We start from the raw sequence: 13,002 nt of genomic DNA, 5'->3' as shown, positions 1-13,002 counted from the left end.
TCAATTTGGGAGGGAATGGAGGAGGGTTCACAAGGGCAAAGCTAACAGAGATGAAGTTAGTGGGAACCCTGGGGAAAGAAAAAAAGGCTAGGAGGCTTGGGACTTGACCTGGAGGAACCCATGGAAGAAAATGTGGACTATGACAAAAGGAAGATCATGATACCTTTTTGCTTCATCCCTTCTCCTGTGAACCTTAAAAATTCTTAAACCCTACTTCATAAGGTTGGGTTAAGACCATTCCCCACTTTAAACAATGATGGAACTTAGATCAGGAATGTGGAGACCTCTACTAAACCCCTACTTAAGCATACTTTAGGGGAAGATAAAGTTGTAAACTCTTTGCTGAACAATGAAAAGTATTTAAACCCAACTTATAATAAGGCAAAAAGTTCTTAAGCTGTGCCTATTTTTAGAACTAATACAAAAAGGTGCTAAGTACCTATAAAGGTCAGGCAACTTGTGAACTTACAAGGAGCAAAGAGGTGAGAACTTACTCAGAGATTCTAGTCTACTCAGGTGTGAATTACTCAAAAGTTTAGACTTCTTAGGTGTAAATTAAGAATGGTCTGTCCTTTGAAAAATGTCTACTGTGATTGGTAGATGTAAGAATTTAGGGGAGGTGACATAAGAGAAAATTCCCTTTAAATAGGAGCTCAGATAGATCTGAAAGAACACTCTGATTCACATTCAGATTCACATTCAGATTCAGGATTGAGCTGGTGGAGTCAGCTGTGATGAAGCTGGCCTGGTGTCACTAGAATCCTTGCTTGGACAGATCTTGTGGTGAGTGATTAAGGACTGACTGATCTTTCTTTTAGGGCTTAGGCCTAAGTTGGTCAGGGCTGCTGCCCTGGGCCAGTCTATCCTTTTCTCTATTCTTTTTTTTTCTCTCTTTCTCTCCTTTTCTTTAATTCCACATTTTTATTAATTAAAATATCTATAAAACCCAGTTGACTTGGGTATATTTCATAATTGGGAATCTTTCCCTGGCGACCACCTTATATTTGATTTAAAACAAGACACTGTCTTGAAAACATATCTTCCACAGCCACAATTTAAGACATCCACTCTTTTATCTACTACAATTTAAGTCTTCCACTATTTTAATTATTACACTCCCTCTCTTCATCCTTTCTATTTCCCTCTACCCTCCTTATTGCTTCTTATTGCTCATTTTTCTTCTTCCTTCTTTCTGTCTAGAGTTAGAACTAGCACACCAAGTTATACCAGGACAACTATAAGGAGAGTGCCCCTCATTTCCTTCATCCTCTCCCTGGGTTGGAGGGAACAGTGCTGCTTCCCATTTCCTGTCCTTTGTCCTTTTTAGTACAAGCTGGTCCACAACCTCACCATCCCTCCAAACCATAATACTTCATGATAGTCAGACTCCTCTCCTAGGAAAGTTTCCCAAAGTGAACAGAAGGCTGCACTTTTCTCCCCTTTACTTCAAGCAAACTACTAACCTCAGGATTCATGCCCAAAGACAGCCCATTACTACTTCTTTGCACCCATGTTTTCTCATACAAGGGACATTCTAGAATGTCAGGATTCATGCTATTGTCTTCAATCTACCTCAGCAATAGAGCCTGGAGTGGCTGTGCCCTAAAGCCCACCTTCAAGCAACATATGCCTTATGTCCCCACCCCTTCCACCCCCAGTGACTTAGCCTCAGTTGCTAGAACTCTTTGTTGGGATTCTATTTCCTCTCTGCTGCTCCTTTCAGCCTTCCCAGAAAATATTCCTCCAGTGGCCTTGTCAGAACCAAGATGTCTGGACAGATCTTGGGATGTATCCTAAGTAAATTAGTTCTCATGTTTTTCCACAGGGAGAGTCTGTTTTTCCTTTAACCATGGGTACAATGAGACCAGCATTGACATGGAGCACCAAATATCCCTGGAGCCTGTTCTGATGGAACCCTTCCTGCCTGATCTATTAGGATCTACTGAGTCACAGACTTTATTCTTTTCCACCTTTACTTAATACTTGCAATGAAGAGAGAGTGAGCACAAAGGAACTAGGTCTTTCATTTAATACCTGAGACTACAGAATTAACAGAAGGTTCTTCAGGCTATTACCCTTCTCTTTGTAAATGAATATTACCCTTCTCTTTGTAAATGAATAAAAGTGTTGCTGTATAAGTTCACCATCTGTAGCCAGTTCAGGACACCTCTGGCAGAAGACCGAATAATGGGAATTATAGGAACTTTTTGTTCTCACACAGTTCTAATTCTTCCTCTAGGCATATATGTTTTAAAAGCTTCCATTCCAAGTACTTCAGATATCATGATTTTTCTCTGTGATGGCATCCATTAAAAATTGTTCCTAATTTTACATATAATTACAACCATCATCATCATCACCACAGAATTTCAGAATTGGAAGGCTTGGTCTGGAATCAAGATGACCTGTGTTCAAATTGGCTTTGAGATACTTATTAGCTGTGCTACCCTGGGCAAGTCACTTAATTTCTATTTGCCTCTATTTCCTCAACCTCAAAACTGAGATAATAAAATCATCCACTTTTGTAAGGGTTAAATTAAGGAATCAAAGGGAGGAGAGCAGTTTAACAGAAGCTTTGTTAATTATAGAAAGAAGTACAGATAGAAATATAGAAAAGAGGAGAGAGATTATTAAACTTATACCCTATAAAAATATACCTAAAATCCCTAATACTACCTAAAATTTCCTAAAACTATCTCTGTCTTCTCAGGACAGGTTCTTTTGCCTGGCATACCTGGCCTGCTCTAGCCTGTCTATAGATTATTCACTAACTACTGATCTCCCCAAAATAATAGACAGGCACCACTCACTCACTCCTTCAATCAGTTTTCTATGGCAGCCCAGCTATCAGTAGCCAACTGCCAGCAGATCCTTGCCTCAGAGACAGACCTCCTGCTCTCTAGAGATCCCAGAAGCAAAAGACCCTCAACTGCCAGCAGTGGCTTCCTTATCTACTCACTGACCAACTGTCCCCCCCTAACTTCCTCTCAGAGGGCAGCCCACTTCCTCTCCTCTGTCCTGGTCTCCCTGGAAACAGAATTTTCAGCTCTGGCTTACTGACTTCTGTCAGTTCTTATCTACTTAGAAATCCTCTCTGTAGCCTCTTAAGGAGATAGAGAGATTAAGAAAATCCCTTAAACACCTTACAAGGTTGTTTTGAAGATTTCAGGAGATAATATTTGTGAAGTGTTTAGCAGAGTGCCTGGTTCATAATAAACACTATATAAATTCTTTTTTTTTTACATCTCATTTTTTTGGCCCCAGAACAGAACTAGGAGCAATGGGAGAATGTTATTAAAAAAAAAAGACCCAATTAAAGTTTGATATCAAGAAAAACTTCCTAACTATTAGAGCTCTCCAAGAGTGGAGTGGGAATTACTGGGTTGAACTATGTTCCCTCTTACTTGAAATATTTGATCAAAGACTTCTATGTTATGCTGTTATGCAGATTCCTTTTCAGGTATAGGCTGGACTCAATGGCCTCTGAGGTATTTTCTCACTCTAAAATTCTATAATTGTGTTTTGTGGCCTAATCCATATCTGAAAAAGGAAACTCCAGGGTTAAATATTTAATAAGTACTCATCAAGCCTCTGCTGGAAACCCTCCAAAGTGTAAGGCCTGAAGATCAAGGACTAAGTCCCCCCCCAACCTCCAGGACTTTTTGATTCATGAACCAACCCTACCCAGAGCCTCCCAACTGTTCTGAGAAGATAAACCAAACTAGGCACCACAAGGCTACACTTGACCACAGGGGCCTAACCCTAACCTGTGTCTCCCAACTGTACTGATAAGATATCCTCTTTTGCAACTCAGACCCAACCAATATAATCCTCCCCTCCTGTTCCCTCAGGGTTCCATCTGCCTTGGAGGCCATGGGACCCAAGCTAGAGCTTTCAGTAAAGCAGTACCTCTTGCTTTTACATTATCCAGTGTGCCTCCTGATTGGGGAAACCAGAACCGGGTCGAACAAGACATGTTTTGAGCTTAGCCAGACCTAGATTAGTTTATGTTTAACATAAGAACAAAATGGGATTATTCAACACTTAGTCAAAAGATTTATTTAGCTATAGCTGGAGAAGAATAAGCAGATGGGCATTAAGCAGATGGGCATTGAGAATACCTTGGATTGATTCATCTGAGATCTCTTCTACCTGAGTTGTCCATTGTTTTCTACCACTGAAGGAAGAGAAAGATAGGCAGAGATGCAGGGAGATAAAGAGACAGAGAGATCTTTTGTTGTGCTTTGTTCTCTAGGAACATGAAAGTGATGTCAGTAGCTTGAACTTTTATTCCTTTAGCCAACCATGTCTCAAAGATGCTTACAGTACCTTCACCTCCACTGAAGAGGAAGGGTGCTGGGATCTGATCTATTCTTCCAAATACTAGGACCTATTGCACTACGACTGCTGGGGCACAACTATCTTCACTGCTGTAGGTCTAAGGTTAGGAAGTACCTCAGAGGTCATTGAGTCCAGCCTATACCTGAAAAGGAATCTGCATAAAAGCATGACAAATAAGTCTTTGATTAAATATTCCACTTCAGTGCAGGAAACTCTTTCTCCCTACCAGTTGTCTCTCACTGAGGGCACCCAAACTCCTGATATCTTGAACTTACTTGCAAGACTGCCATACAAGGAATATCCAAGAATCTTGGGATTGTAGGAGAGGAAACCCAGACTCAGTCTGCCAGAAGAACAAAATCAAGTGGGGAAGGGCAAGAAGGACAGAAAACTCTAGAGAAGGACCTGCAGAGCTGAGAGAATCCAAGCAGTCAACTCATTTTTCTTTGGGGAGCCCTCCAGAGAGGTTGGTCTGAGAGAACCTCTGAGTTTTGATCATCCTTCTGTGAATTCAGATCCCCTGAATCCAGTGGAAGACAACAGAAGTGGATAGGAATTTGTCATAAAGTTATATCCATCCCAGTTAGATTTCCTCTCCATCCCTCTAAAGCAGTCCTTTGTATCATAAATTCATATAATAACGAGGACAGTTAGAAGTCAGGACAGCTCTCACAACTGACCCAAGGGGGGCTCGGGCAGTCAGTCTGACCCTTCAGGATTTGGGAGGAAGGGGTTCAGTTGTTAATGATTAGGGACTTCCTACTCCCACTTTACCATTACCTTATCCCACAATCTTACTCACCCTACTTTGTGTGTATTCCTCAAGAATAAATAGCAATTTTATTAGATGAAATAATTTATTTTATTTATAATATCTCAGAAGAGAGACCTGAAGCTTGGGGAGGAAAGCTTCACCTTCTCCTCAGGGAAAGAGAAGCAGTTCAAGTTCTGGATATATTTCTATCCAGTCTCTGAAGAAATAGAGTTTGTGGCTCTGAAATAGTGTGGTTTTTACTATGGAAAGAGAGGGGAGAAACAGTCAATCCATCCTCTCCACCTTTTCGCTCCATTCTATGTCTATCACACTCTAGTCCTGAATTAAGTAGTGACTAACTAAGTGACTCCATTTCTCCCCCTCCATTACAGAACCATCCAGCTAAATACAGGGAAAGAGAGAAAGCAAAAGAGAATCAAAGCCAGAGATTCCTCTAGAGTAGGATATATGCTGGAAAGAGAAAGAAGGAACCAAATGAAGAGACAGAGTTAGAAAAAAACAGAGAGAGAGAGAGAGTACAAAGAGAAATGAAGAGAGATGTAGAGAGACAAAGGCAGAGAAAGGAAGGGGAAAAGAGGAGAGAAAAAGAGAGAGAAGGAGGAAGGGAGAGGTATAGTTCTTACTTCACACTTCAGCAGTGTGAACTGAAATATTTCCAATGTTGGACTCTCTGCATGTTCCCAATAAACTGATTGTAGGATAATTGAAACATTTGTCCATATACCAAATCCTGAAATTTCTTGAAGTACCTGGGTAGAATTTAATATTGTCTTTGTAACTTTCTTCATCAATAGCTTGCATCAAAGAAAAACAACAGTCAGTGTGGATTGGTCTTTCACTTGCCAAATTTTAAAAAGCAGAACAAGAACAAGCAGAAAGTCAAGTCTCAAAGAGTTCCTTCGGTACTGTTGACAAATGAATTACTAATAAATTTATGGAATTATTAACTGCTTTATTGTGACTCAGAGTATTGTTAGTCCTGGTGCTCTTAGTTCATGACAAAGGGAACTGAAATACAGGGAGGTTTCTCTGGGTCAAGAATGGGCAGGCACACCTGATTCTTTGGATACTTGCTGGGGAAAACCATGATGGTAGCAAGCAGGGAGTAATGCTTCAATCTTACTTTTAAAAAGGCACAGAGAGTACAGAGGCAAAAGGATAAGTCATGGGGATAGATAGGTGAATAGGGATAGAATTTGGGGTGATGGAGAGAGATAGACAGAAAGGAACACAAAGTCCTTTTAAAAACCTTAGATGGGAATTGGAAACACTCTAGCAGTGAGGAGTGCTGGGAGTGGAGGACAACATTTGGGAAATCTCATTTTTATAAATTTCATGGAGGACACTTTAAAGTTAGTTGATTAGTATATCCACAGCATCTCAAAATTGTCAGGAATCCCTTAGGGTTAGTTCATTAGCATAATGTTTTCTGGTGTTCTACTGAGTTTACTATGCATATTGGGACCTTATCTGAAGCTTACAGACCACTGGCAGTTACTGGGACTCAGGGGCTCTTAACAATAAGGTTTAGCTAGCTTCCCCTAATTTAGTAAATGTCTCAGAATGTGGCCTTAGTTAGTTCATGAGACTGTTCCCAGGGGATCCACTAATTTGAGACAGTTTGCAAGTAACTATGTGCTCTCTTCATTTATAAAATCATCTATAAGTAACTTCTAAGTGCCCCTTTGAAATCTTACTTCCTACATTGTTACTTTATACTAGCTACTTGAAAGTTTTACTTACTATAATAACTATAAGGGAGGACAGTGGTCAGGAGGACCAGAAGAAGATACAATTTTTTTTTTTTAAAACCCTTACCTTCTGTCTTGGAGTCAATACTGTGTATTGGCTCCAAGGCAGAAGAGTGGTAAGGGCTAGGCAATGGGGGTCAAGTGACTTGCCTAGGGTCACACAGCTAGGAAGTGGCTGAGGCCAGATTTAAGAAGATACAATTTTAACATATTAAATAATCCAAAGTTCCAGCAATATGCCTTAGTTTGCATTTTTCATTAACCATCCATGAACTTTATATACCCAAAGGATGCTCATTCAGTTGCATTGTCATTTTTTTAAATTCCAAAATCAAACTGGTTCCCCCATTCACATACAAATAGGATTCCCTTACTCTTGAAAGGGACAGTCTCTCAAGGGACCGTCTCTCACACTTGAAGATGACCATTAGAAATACAAAGACTCTTACTCCCAGTACATTGAATTCTTAGGTATTTGCCCATTTTTAAATAAAGGGAAAATTTAAATACCCCAAAATTGAATGATGTTTGTATACTTTGAAAGTAAACTGAGTTGAGTGAATGCCCAGGAGAACTTGGAAGAGGTTTACATTATGAAGCAGAGAGACCCCACAGAACTTGTGAACTTGGCATAGTTTAACAAAATTATCTTCCAGGGAAAGTTTTTATAGACTCACACACTAAGTATCTTCTTGCTAAATGGCCACAAGCAGATTACTCTAATCTCCCAGTGGCAGAATGGTATGTGGGGCAAGGCCCCGTACATATTGCCAGGGCTGTACCCCCACATGTATTATAGAGATGTTCTTGTGTGGCTCAAAGGGAAGCAGAATAGGACTCTCTCCCCCCATCTCTCTCACCCTTCTTTAAGGGAGACTTTACTGTCTGTCAGGAGGAGAAGCAGAGGGGGCCACCACACTGCTCTACTTGGAGTGGGATCACTAGAAGACAATGCTGTCTATTTACCCTTTTTAAATAAGGCTGGAAGATGGGAGTTTTAAGTTCAAACTAACTTCTGATCTCTGCTTCACCACTGGATGGGGGCAAGGGGACTCCTTGCTCCATTACCAAGGCTTAGCCCCTTTCCCTGCAAATAGCAGTTCCACAATGAACAAACATAACAATCGTTAAAGAAAACCCACTTATCCAAGTCAGTATTAGAATAGAAATCAGGGTTGTTTTCAGAAGCAAATGAGATAATGCATGTAAGATTCTTTGCAAACCTTAATGCAATATAAAAATGTTGGGTAGTTTTAGTATGTAAAAGATCATATTGTAAACAAATTCTGCTCCATTGTCATACTCCTTCTCTAGACCTGATTCTTTATTTTGCCTCACCCACTATATACAATAAGATGTCAAGTCCCACATTTTTAACCCATATCTTCTGCTTAAGTATTAATTCTAAGAGAAAACAATGGTGAGGACTAGCAATTTGGGTGAAGTAACTTGTTCAGGATCACACAACTAGGAAGTGGCTGAGGCCAGATTTAAACCCAGATCCTCCTGACTCCAGGTCTGGCTCTCTATCTATTGTTACCCAGCTACTCCTTGCCATGTCCTGTTGAATCTTCTCAATAACTCACAGTTCTCACAACTCTCCCATCCCCTCCTTTACTACCCTGACTCCCACTGCCACAATGGCTAGGTGGATTAGATTTTACTCCTTCCCCAAGGCTCTCCAGTTCCTTTAAAGGGAATTTGGGGGCACTTGGCTCTCTGCACATGGCTCCAGATTCCATCAATGTTGCTCCTATAATTGTAGAGAGTCCACCTACATCACCATTCCACTAAGCCACTAAGTCAGATTGTCTTTTAAGCAGAAATATTTTATTCAAAAGGCTTAATCACAAACATTCAACTTTAATTATACCAAAAAGGGGAGCCATAATCCTCCTTCTCCTCCTTTTATTCTTCAATCCCTATAGAGGGGAATGGGATTAGGTTTATAGCCATCTTGGTTACCATCTTCTTTACCAAATCCACACTCCCCCTAGGTGAGTCCCAGGCACCCTAATCAGAGTTTCATGTAATGCTAGCTTACTGCACTAAACCACCAGGAATCCTGGCTCCAAGGTTGCCATGGTCTGAATTCCTAGTGCTATGGAGATCACCTCCCACACCTGAAATGAAGAGGACAAAGGACATAGAACATAAATGAGCACGCCCAAGCTGATTTCTGGAAATTAGGGTAAAGGAGAGGGAACAAGGGAAATAAGTCCTTCCCCTTTCATTGCTTCACTTCATGACATACTTGCCGAAGGTGAATTGAGTTCTTTATCTTCTGTATGTAGAAGAAAATTGTTGGAAAGAGAGCAGCAGAAAACGCATGGAAGAAAAGAGCAATAGACTTAGTCTCACTGGTTTTTAAGATTCACACAGCCAATAAAAGGAGCTACCTGTGACCCCATGGCATGGGATGCAGTACTCTCCACGTTAGGTGAACTGGGCAGTCAGAGAAGCCCAAACTTCACAAGTTGTCATTTCTATCCCATGAACCACTGAAAAAGTCTCCTACCAGGACTTACTCTCTCTATTCCTTGCCTGATCTAGCCTCACCATCCATCCTCTATGCACACACTAGACTATTCTCCTTAAAGCATCTATCTAGTTGTCATTCTATTGCTCAAGAATCTTACCAAGTTCAGATATCTTTCCTTGATATTTGAATGGTCTGCTATGCATTTCCACCAATCCTTTACTCTTTTAATCTCATAATTAGAGATATCCAAAAGTTAAATGGACTTATTTGAAAGAGAAAAGATTTCCCTTCCATTACTTCAAGCAGAGGCTGTCTATCCACTTGCTCAGTATGTAGACGGGTTTTTTTTTTTTTAAGAATAGGTGGTATTAGGTGATATCTCTCCTAATTCTATTATTCCATGGTACTTTTTGCTTTCTACATGATGCTGGTGAATCATGAATAGAAATAGACCCCACTCTAAATTCTGGAATCCCTCAGATGTTGGGAACCATTGTTTTTCCTTTCTAATAATAAATCTCTGGGTCTTATATAAGCCCTGTGCTCTTCTCCCTCTGTGTCTTTTCCCATTATGCTCCCTATCCTTGGAATATTCTCCCTCACTTCTTATGCACATTTATTCCTATTTATTTCTAAAACTGAAACATAAGTTGCCTCTCTTCTAAGAAACTCTCTAATCACTCTTTTCTTCACTGGACCTCATATACTAGTTTGCTTTACTTTTCATTTCCCAGGGGAATACAATTACCCAAAGAAAGAGGCAGTGGGAGAATTTTTATAGAACACAAAGAGATTCCTGTAAAAATACAGATTGGATTAGATGCTCCCTCTCCCAGGTCTCCTTCTCTTAAAATTCTAAGTCTATGACCATAATGGTTAGATGTTAACTCTGGGTCACTCTTCCAGGAAGACTCACCAGACATCTCATCCCCTAACTCCCTGTGTGATTTGACTAAGAAGATCTAGGCAGTGGGGATGATGAGTTCAAGTTTGGATCCATTGATTTTGAACTACTATAATAATAACCAGCTAGAAGTATCCAAAAGTCAATATAAGCAAAGGGAATTTCCATTTTTATAGCAAGTTATTTTTCTTAATGTTATCCATAATTGTTAAATCAATTCACTGATCCATAATCAGTGTGCTTGCTTACCATAATTACTACAATATGGGATATTCCTAACTTTTGTCATTTTTGTCATTTCACTGGGATGAATTTGATTTGGAGAAAATGTTCACATGGTGGCTAATCAATTACTTTCCTTTTGCTCAGATTCTTTATCCATTAGGGAATGGATATTTGTCTCCTATATTTATGTGAATTCCCTATAAACATATTGGATGCCATATCCTTAACAGAGAGATGTTTCTTGTAAGTTTTTCCTAGATGATCACTTGTCTTCTTTTTTAAATTTTTTAAATTTTTTTAAAATTTATTTTTTTTATAAACACTTACCTTCCATCTTGGAGTCAATACTGTGTATTGGTTCCAAGGCAGAAGAGTGACTTGCTCAGGGTCACACATCTAGGAGGTGTCTGAAGCCAGATTTGAACCTAGGACCTCTTGTCTTTGGCCTGATTCTCAATCCACTGAGCCACCCTGCTGGCCTGATCACTTCTTGTCCAATCCTATTGCTATTGATTTTGTTCATGCAAGATCTCTTAAATTTCATGCAATAGAAATTATTTTTTCTTTGGTGATCAATGGCATCAATCTCTCTCTCTCTCTCTCTCTCTCTCTCTCTCTCTCTCTCTCTCTCTTTTGTTATCCCCTATAATTGTGAAAGACACCTAATTTTCTGTTTATGCTTTGATCTTTAATATTCCAACTTTCCTTTCCAATTCCTTTCCAACTTAAATTGATGTCTTTCTGACTCTAGTTCCAGCATTTTATCTATACACTGCATCACCTTTAGATAACATGTCAGTTTTAAAAAGTCCTTGATTACAATTTCATTTGATGATGCTCAGTAGAAGTATAATTTGTATTATTGTAGTCTGAGGATGATCATTTTTCAATGATTAACTTCCTTTAAGATCCAGCTTTTGTCCTTTTTGTTGTGGCAAAGAATTGGAAATTGAGAGGATGTCCATCAATTAGGGCATGGCTAAACAAATTGTGGTACATTTTGGTAACAGAATACTATTGTACTATAAGAAGTTATAAGCAAGAGGATTAGAGAAAAAGTTGGAAAGATCTACAGGAACTGATAAAGAGTGAAATAAGCAGAACTGGAAGAACATTGAGCATAATAACAACAATATTGGATGATGATTATCTGTGAAAACCTGGCTATTCTCAGTGATGCAATGATCTGGGATGATCCAGAAAGACTGATGATGAAGAATCACCTTCTGAGGAACAACTATTGGAGTCATCTTTCAAATCAATGTATATTTGGCTTTATTTGGGGGTTTGGTTACGTATGAGTTTGCTCTTAACAACAAAGACCAATATGGAATTGTATTTTCCATGACAATAAAATAATGAAAAAAAATTTAAGATGCAGCTTATTTGCTACTGCTTCCAAGAAATTTTTCCTGATACCATGGAGTACAAGAGATTCTCTCTGTACTGTATTAGAGGGTTGTTTTGTTGGTATGGAAGAGAGAGAGAGAATGGAGTCTTCCTTCCCTCGAGGTAAAGACAAGGAATAGAAGTTGATGTTATGTGCCCCAGGAGGTAGAAGGAGTGTGAGATCAGTTATTCCCCCCTTTAGTCCTTTCCAGTTATATTTCCTCACTAAACCTGCCTTTTACTCCCATCCATTAACTATTGTTGAAGATGCACTTCTTCCCTTGAGGAAGAGAGAAAAATCAGGTCTCTCTCCCTCTCAGCTGTAACTATTCACTTCAATCACACTGGAGTCAGTTGAAAGACAGATAGCAACTTTTATTCTAAGGTATTAAGGACAAGGAGTAAAACTGAAAGATGGCTGACAGGTTGGGGTCTAGAGGACAGAGAGTGAGGAGATCCCTATCTATCTAGATCTCCCCCCCCCAAAGGTTGAGATACTTAGGCTTGGTAGCCTAAGCCTTAAAGAGTCTCAGATTGGTAGACCCTGGTTTTTGTCACAACAGAGTAATGTTCAAATCCAGGATATAAAGAGGGTTGTGTAAGGATCTTATTCTTTAGGACTGCTTCTTCTTTCCTTCAGGTTTCTGCCACTATTTGTTGGGGTTTGGAGAGGATCATCAACAGGTTAAAGGAAGAAGAGAACTTTTGCTCAGGATCCAGTTTCTACTAGGATGTTCTCCTTTGCTGTTTCAATTCAGAGAGAGATCAACTGCCTCTTCCCTGGAATCTCCTCTTCCCTCAGGATTCTAAGCCTTCTCACCCATCCCTCACTGTTGATGGAAACCTTTGCATTTCTTCCAATCTCTGTCATTCAAAGTCCCTGGATTATTCTTCTATCACAGTCCATAATTTCTCATTCCACTGTTTGACCTATCCTATACACTTGTCATATTCTAACTTGTCTTCTAGTGCAGTATCTATCTATCTATCTATCTATCTATCTATCTATCTATCTATCTATCTATCTATCTATCTATCTATCTATCTACCTATCTGTCTGTCTGTCTGTCTGTCTGTCTGTCTCTATCTGTCTGAGTATTCTAACTCCTAGTACTGAGAGTGTAAATGAACCAAA

This window comes from Monodelphis domestica, chromosome 3, assembly GCF_027887165.1.
Source record: "Monodelphis domestica isolate mMonDom1 chromosome 3, mMonDom1.pri, whole genome shotgun sequence".
Lineage (NCBI taxonomy): Eukaryota > Metazoa > Chordata > Mammalia > Didelphimorphia > Didelphidae > Monodelphis > Monodelphis domestica.
The sequence above is the reverse complement of the archived record's forward strand: the minus strand, read 5'-3'. Positions refer to the sequence as shown.